The sequence below is a fragment of the Heptranchias perlo genome, chromosome 3 (genome assembly GCF_035084215.1).
Source record: "Heptranchias perlo isolate sHepPer1 chromosome 3, sHepPer1.hap1, whole genome shotgun sequence".
In the NCBI taxonomy this organism is placed as follows: domain Eukaryota; kingdom Metazoa; phylum Chordata; class Chondrichthyes; order Hexanchiformes; family Hexanchidae; genus Heptranchias; species Heptranchias perlo.
Genome location: NC_090327.1, coordinates 128,453,944 through 128,462,100, shown reverse-complemented (window position 1 = coordinate 128,462,100; position 8,157 = coordinate 128,453,944). Strand labels below are relative to the sequence as shown.

General features: G+C 42.7%; 1 long non-coding RNA gene across 1 annotated transcript; it reads right to left on the bottom strand.

Annotated features, from left to right (window-relative positions):
* Positions 1–1,879: 1,879 nt before the first annotated feature.
* On the bottom strand, positions 1,880–6,568 carry LOC137307261 (uncharacterized). The gene is made up of 3 exons (XR_010959092.1): positions 6,447–6,568; positions 5,210–5,347; positions 1,880–4,541 (listed from the first exon to the last, which is right to left on the bottom strand). It is a non-coding gene; the product is annotated as an uncharacterized lncRNA (long non-coding RNA).
* Positions 6,569–8,157: the final 1,589 nt, after the last annotated feature.

Here is an 8,157-nt window from a genome sequence, read left to right as displayed (position 1 = left end):
GCCCTGGCCAACATTTATCCCTCAACCAACATCACTAAAACAGATTATCTGGTCATTATCATATTGCTGTTTGTGGGACCTTGCTGTGCGCAAATTGGCTGCTGCGTCTCCCATATTACAAAAGTGGCTGTAAAGCATTTTGGAACGCCCTGAGGTCGTGAAAGACGCTAAATAAATGCAAGTTCTTTCTTTAGATTTCAAGAAAACACTTGATTCATTTCATGGAGACGCTTTCTCCATTGTGTGCCACCATGAAGTCCTACCAAACATCTGGTTGGGCAACCATCAAGGATAAGTGTTGACTGAATTCCAAACCCAAGGTGAACCAATGGGTCCAATTTGGTTACTTCATTAGATAACTAAATTTGATCCACATGAATACTTCAACTTTCTCATCTCCTGAAAAAAAGTGACACTGCTAGACACAGAAAAATGCCACTGTTCTGACCAGTGGTGGGGTATCGGTTAGGGAAGTGGCTAAGAAATAGATGATTGTTTTTTTTAAGAAACTTAGTCCCCTTAGACAGGGGACTGACGAGGTCATGGTCGGGGTTGGTGCTGGGCAACCCACAGGCGGGCAGGCACCAGAGTTTCCGTCTGCACCCGTAGCTGTGCTTGCCAGCCAGTGGGGTCAACACTGGAGGGCAAGAACCGCTGGGATCATTTCCCGAGGAATTTTGTGGCCGTTATTTCTACTTTAACGATTGTGAATGTATTCGGGGAAGTTAAGTCCTAACTGCTTTAGATGTAAATATTTATTAAAAGCGTAGAAAAGATATTCATTTTTTTATAAAAGTCAGTGAAACAATTGATAGTTTTTAACTCCAGTTTAAACACTGTTCCCTCATTGCAAACCCACCTGCCCGACACAGACATTGACATCATCTACAAACACAAGTATCATCTGTCCCTGGTACACCCTTCAATTAACTAATCCATCAAAGATGGGCAGTAATGAGGTGCCATGTCACTGAGTGGTGCGACATGGAATTAAACAAATTCCCAAATGAGGGAGGCACTCCCTCCCTCCCCCCACCCCCACCCCCCGCCATGGTACGTGAGAGAAATCAGAGCATGAGCCAGCCACAGATTGGCACGTCATACTTACTTGTTGCATTGCCAGAGTGCCCGGGGAGCAGATCACTCAGCTGACGTCTTGTCTGCTTATGGTTCATGGCACCTTTAATGTAGAAAAACATCCCAAGGGTTTCACAGGAGTGTTTGACACCAAGCCACATAGGGAGATATTAGGACAGGTCAAAGAGGTAGGTTTTGAGGAGAGACAGGCGGAGAGGTTTAGGGAGGGAGTTCCAGAGCTTAAGACCTAGGCAGCTGAAGGCACGGCCACCAATGGTGGACCGATGAAAATCGGGGATGTGCAAGAGGCCAGAATTGGAGGAGTGCAGAGATCTCGGAGGGTTGTAGGGATGGAGGAGGTTATAGAGATAGGGAGGGGCGAGGCCATGGAAGGATTTGAAAACAAGGATGACAATTTTAAAATCGAGGTGTTGCCAGACCGGGAGCCAATGGTGATGGATGAACGGGACGGTGCGAGTTAGGAAACAGGCAGCAGAGTTTTGGATGAGGTCACGTTTGTGGAGGGTAGAAGGTGGGAGGCCAGTCAGGAGAGCATAAACGAGAAAAATGTATCAAAAATAATGGTGCCATAATCTCACAAAAATCTAGACACAAATCATCTCCATTATTTTAAAATATTGAAGTAAATTCTATTCTATAACAACATTGAGCCTATTGTGTGTCGTCGGAAATGTGCCATATTGTGTGGTTACACTTTGCTATGACATAAATGAGAATCAATAGAATTGACATTCTTATATAACTTCAAAATAAGTTTCTTTTATTCTTCAGGAATGCTCCTTATTTTAACGAGTGCTACTGAAATAAAAACTAGAATCATGCAACTTTAAGTACGTGTCAGTACATCAGGAGCTGTGAAAGCACTAAGATTTTACTTGACAGAAAATCTTAGCTAATAGAACATTGTTCCATATAAATGTGTTCAAATATTATTCATAACTTCATAAAAATTTACAAAGAGAATATTTGATTTCATTTTACATCCAGTGCTTCCATTAATTAAAAATTCTAATAATTATACCAGGTGGATAAGTCAAATTCCTGTGTAATTTTTCCTCCATTGTACATCATTTTTTTTCTCCCGCAGAACGAGCTCACTGTAACTCATTATTTAACTGCAGTATGTCTCTTACCAGACCCCTAAAAGATTTAAGTCTGGAAATTACTGTGAGCGATGTTATCATTTCAAATTCCTCTCTCCACTATTTTAGAGGAGGCATTAACCCATTTAAAATAAATGTGATAAAAATTTGATACAACCATGTTAAGCGTTGATGCAATAACATTGCTTACCGTAATTCCCAGGCTTTGTAGCATAACGACTTAGAATATCAGTGTGCTTATCTACTTAGGTAATAGTAGAAGGTGCATATGTTTTTCTTAAGCATAAAAGATTTGTTTCTTTAAGTATCCACACTCGGATGGGAGGATTTACACCGTGTGCAATGGTAGCATTTTAATGAAATGTTTCAGATCTCATGGAAGTGACATCATGTCACTATTCCAATTGATGGAACTATTCTTTGAAAATTCATTTGGGGGGGGGAATGTCTAGTCACGATGCTCCAGCCAGCGTGATGTGTGGGGCAGCCTTGATGGACCAGATGGCCTTTTCGTATGCACTGTATAAAGATTACAAATGCACATCACGCAATGGACCGGGAGAGAGTTTACAGTATAAACATTCTAAACCCACATTGCACAAACAATAGGACGTTCTCAGAAGCTTGGGATTTACTGTCAGTGGAAGTTGCTCATGCTGCAGGAATTCAGCGGGTTGGAGCAGCAAGATCAGAAGTTTCCTGAACTCGTGTAGTTCGCACCTTCTGAGCCCGGTGCTTAAAATCGTTGCAGGCTTCTCAGCGGACAGAGTGGGGTCTCGCACAGATTTCTGTGCATTATGTGAATTTAACATGCAAATCTGGCCTTTAAGGAGGTAGCCTGTCAAATACCAACAACTCGCATTTATATAGCACCTTTAATGTAGTAAAATGGTCCAAGGCACTTCACAGGAATGGTATCAATCAAAATTTGACACCGATCCAAATAAGGCGATATTAGGACAGGTGACCTAAAGCTTGGATAAAGAGGTAGGTTTTAAGGAATGACTTCGAGGAGGAGAGAAAAGTAGAGAGATAGAGAGAGGTGTAGGGAGGGAATTCCAGAGCTTAGGGCCTAGACATCTGAAGGCACAGTCGCCTATGGTGGAATAAAAAAAATTGGGGATGCGCAAGAGGCCAGAATTGGAGGAGCTCAGAGATCTCGGAGGGTTGTAGGACTGGAGGAGGTTACAGAGATAGGGAGGAGTGAGTCCATGGAGGGATTTGAACACAACGATGAGAATTTTAAAATTGAGGTGTTGCCGGACCAGGAGCCAATGTAGGTCAGCGAGCACAGGGATGATGGGTGAGCGAGACTTGGTGTGAGTTAGGATAGGGGCAGCAGAGTTTTGGATGAGCTCAAGTTTACGGTGGGAGGCCAGCCAGGAGCGCACTGAAATAGCTGAGTTTGGAGGTAACAAAGGCATGGATGAAGGTTTTAGCAGCAGATGAGCTGAGGCAGGAGCAGAAATGGGCAATGATCCGGAGGTGGAAGTAAGCGGTCTTGGTGATGGAGCAGATATGTGGTCGGAAACTCATCTCCGGATCAAATGACCGGTCTGGTTCAGCCTCAGACAGTGGCCAGAGTGGAGTCGGTGGCTAAGGAATGGAGTTTGTGGCGGGGACTGAAGACGATGGCTTCGATCTTCCCAATATTTAGTTGGATGAAATTTCTGCTCATCCAATACTGGAAGTTGGACAAGCAGCGTGACAAGTCAGAGGAAGGCAAATGGAGGGGTCGAGAGAAGTGGTGGTGATGTAGAGCTGGGTGTCATCAGCGTACATATGGAACCTGACGTGGTGTTTTCGGATGATGTCGCTGAGGGTCAGCATGTAGATGAGGAATAGGAGGGGGACAAGGATAGATCCTTGGGGGACTCCAGAGGTAACGGTGCGGGAGGGAGAAGAGAAGCCATTGTAGGAGATTCTCTGGCTACGACTGAATAGCTAAGAATGGAACCAGGCGAGGGCAGTCCCACCCAACTGGACAACGGACATAACTGAGATGACACATTATAAAAGTTTACTGAACGAAATTGGTTATTCTCTTTCTTGATTTAATGTACCAATTACATGAAAGAATGGGTAAACAATCTGAACATTCCCAGCCATCACTTTTACCACTGCCAATAAAATTCTGTGGAACTGCTGGCTGAGACTATTGGCAACCATATTGTTTCTTGGGTCCCTGGATACAATGCTGTGCCTTACATGACCAAAGACATTATTTTTTCTCAATTCGGATATGGTGTGAAATCAGCAGCACAGAATGATCCAGGTTAATGTCTTCAATGCCGGAAGCTCTCACGATGCTTTCGAGTTAAGGTTACCAGCTGTGTCTCCCTTATTTGAAGGAGGACAAAGAGTTAAAGAATAGTACATGGGAGGCGAAGGCTACCCTCTCCAGCCATTACATCCAATCACCAACCACAGACACAAGAGGAGTGCAGGTGCAAAGAAGCTCATGCTGCAACCAGAATTATTATCAAACATATCATTGGTATCTTGAAGCAACACCTCACGGGTCTGGATTGATCAGGAGAATCTTAAGAGAACTTACCACCACTTCTCCCCCCCCCACCCCTTCCCACCACAAGGTTTCCAAGATAATTGTTGTCTGCTGCATGATCCATCTATTTGCCCTAAAAAGGAGTCTGGGCATGCAGCTCAGTGAGCAGGATGGCAAATGCATGGTCAAGGAAGAGGGTAAAAATGCCTATGATTAATTGGCAGCAGTACCAGCAATGCAGCAAGGAAGACTAGAGCCTTCCCAGGAGTGGCACAGCTGCACCATTTCTTAAAGGGGCAGCTACACCACTCCTCAAATCCCATCTACCAAATGGCCGTATCTAAAGCACCTGGTCCTACATTTTGATATTTCTTCTAAAGTACTATCTATTGCCCTCTCATGTTTGGCCCCTGTGCATTTTAACCAATGACACAATCTTCAAGTGCAGGAAACTTATTTTCTCAATTATGTGGTTTGAGATTGTTGGCAACATGGCACTTACCCTATCACCCCTTCTAAGTGATTGTCTTGTGGAAGGATAAGCACATTGCAGCTGCTGGATTTCACCATCATCCTGCTGAGATTCTGGTAGTTCCATACCTCCCTGGGCTATGCATTACCAGCACCCTGCATGGGAACTCTGTAGGAAACAGACAATCCATAAACTATCCAGTCAACATATTTGATGAAGTATTATTTCTATATGATGTAGGTTTAGAACATTCACACTGTGAGTAGTGCCAGTGGTAAGAATTTGATGTAATTGTCTGAAACATTTGTAGAAATTATAATTAAATATGGTGTAACACCCCTCCGCTGTTCTCGCAGACCCACATGTGCCCCAACAACTATCCACAAGGACCCCTAAGGATGTGCCACAGCAACTGAGCTCTTGTCTAATGAGTGGATCCATCTTTCAATCAGCTTCACTTCAAATTCCCTGTCTTTAATGCTGGACAAAAAACGTTTACCACCTTTTGCTGGATCTTCACAAATTTGCAGGCCAAACAAAGCTGCCTTTAAACTAATCCTTGGTTTCCTTTGTTTTGGATTTTGGAGGTAAATTTCCATGTGGGTTCTCCCACTCAATGCTGTTTTTTTTGTATTACGGCAAATAATGGTGATGATTGCCAGTGAAATGAATCCACCAATCAATCCAAACCTCCCCAGTCTGTGGAGGTATGCCTTCTCGATCATATCAAAGCCTTTTTTTTGGAGGAGACCACTGAGACTAGACCCACTGATTTCCTGTGTGCCAGGGTGACATTGGAAATTCCAGCCTCTCATGTAAGTATTGACTCCATGAGGGAGTAAGATTTCACAGATGCCAGATGACCTCCGGTACTTTGCCCAAGTGCTCATTCTTCATGTGTGACCACAGACGGTGAATGTCAGGTGGCTACTCTACTGGAAAGGCATCACAGTCAACCCATAGCCTGTCCTCATCCGATGTCCGCAGGCATGCTCTTCCAGCAAGACGTGCTGCTTAACCCAGAGGCACCCACGCTAATTGTCTACGGCTTTACTGTCCCCCTGGCTGGGATCAGCTAACTCAGTATATGCTGGGAATCGACCTCTGGACCGTCTCTGCTGTATCACCTAGATCCTCACCGCCATAGCCTGATGGGCCATTAGTTGAACCTGCCATGATGATGTTGAAGCATCTGAAAATCTTGTCAAATGATGAACTCCTCAGGATAAAGCCCATTCCGGATGGAGAATCGAGGTGGGGCACGCACCTGAATTTCTGATTAGTGTCCCTGTCACACACAATGTTCTGCGGCAGCAACGCTGAAGATAAAAAATTATTCCGTAAAGCCTTTCCAGATGGGAGACTGCGACATTAACATAGCTCCTATAATCTGTGTTCTCGCTGCTACATAATGACATGTTCTTACCTGGTTATTGATTAATTTTTAACATATGCTATAAACAGAGTACATTACAAAGACCCATGGGAAATGATTTATATCCCACTTGTAGCACTGTCCATAACTCACTCGCGACTTCATCATTCCTAAGTTGTCAGGTCAGCTCACACGTGGAATATAAATCATATCCCACAGGTGCATTTACTGACTTGACATTTTTCTCTCATGCCCAGTGAACTCTGCATTTTGTGCGATGTATAATTCTTTTTGCTGCAATAAGATCCGTTTTTACAGAAAATATTCAAATTGCCAATTAATGTGTTAACCATTGCAACATTTTTTAAATCAAGCAGTAAACAAGTACCATGTTGTTTTGGAAACCAACCTAATGTCAAGTGGCTGGATAACAGCATTTAAAAACATCTTGCTCAAAACCATTTTTTAACTAGTATAATTGTTAGGGACATTTATATTCAAGGGAAATATAGTTAAACAGCGTATTGCTAGATTGATTAATTCCCATTTGTCAAAAAGAATACATCTATGCAGACATGAATTTTTCTCCAATTTCTTTTCTCAAATAACTGAATCCCATGGTTGATAACTAATAGATGTATTAATTAATCACTTTTAGAGACTGTTATATAAATGGGAATCTCATTGAAAATATAAGTATCAACTGAGAGATAAAAGTACCAGCTTCTATGCAAGTGCTCTGGCTGCTCACTTTTGATTTTAAGTGATTTCAAGGACTTGGAACTCATCGAGAGGAAGTTACTCACCCCCTCAAAGTGTACTACTGCACCATAGTTTGTCGGAGTCCCACCTCTAGCAAGAGTACTGTGTATTTTTGTGAAAATCTAGAAAATGTTGAATTTTATTCTCTGCTGAAAATTCCAATGGAGATTGAGGAGTCTTTCCAATCATTGGATCTAGTGAACTAGTTTGAGCCACTTCAATGGGGTGTTATTATCCTGCTAGGAGAGAAGGGAGGGCTGGTGAATGATTATGGCTTTAGTAAACCACTTTCTGACATAGCAACGGCCTCAAATTTACCACTTTTGAAGAGTTGAAATAAAGCAGTGGTCTTTTACAAGATTTAATCTGAAGATCTTCAATTCTTCAAAAACCAGTGCTAATAAAAAATATAAGGAGTCGTACAACACCAGGTTATAGTCCAACAGCTTTACTTGAAATCACAAGCTTTCGGAGCTTTCCTCCTTCGTCAGGTGACTATAACCTGGTGTTGTAAGACTCCTTACATTTGTCCACCCAAGTCCATCAACCGGCATCTCCACATCATGGCTACTAATAAAAAATCTACCATGGTTCAACTCAGTTGCTATCTTGAACAGGGGCTATATGTTTATGCTGGATATTTCCAACAGTTATATTTGGAAGCAGTCCAGTGTATTCATGTTATACCATTCAGTGTTTGGAATCGCTCCATAATCCCTCACATGGAAAAAGCCCCAATCTCAGAATGAAGAAAGGGGGAAGATTTCCTCTCTGCTTATGTGTAGCGAAACCAGAAGTGTGTTTATGAAGGACAGGTTTACAATATCCTTACACCTGGTAC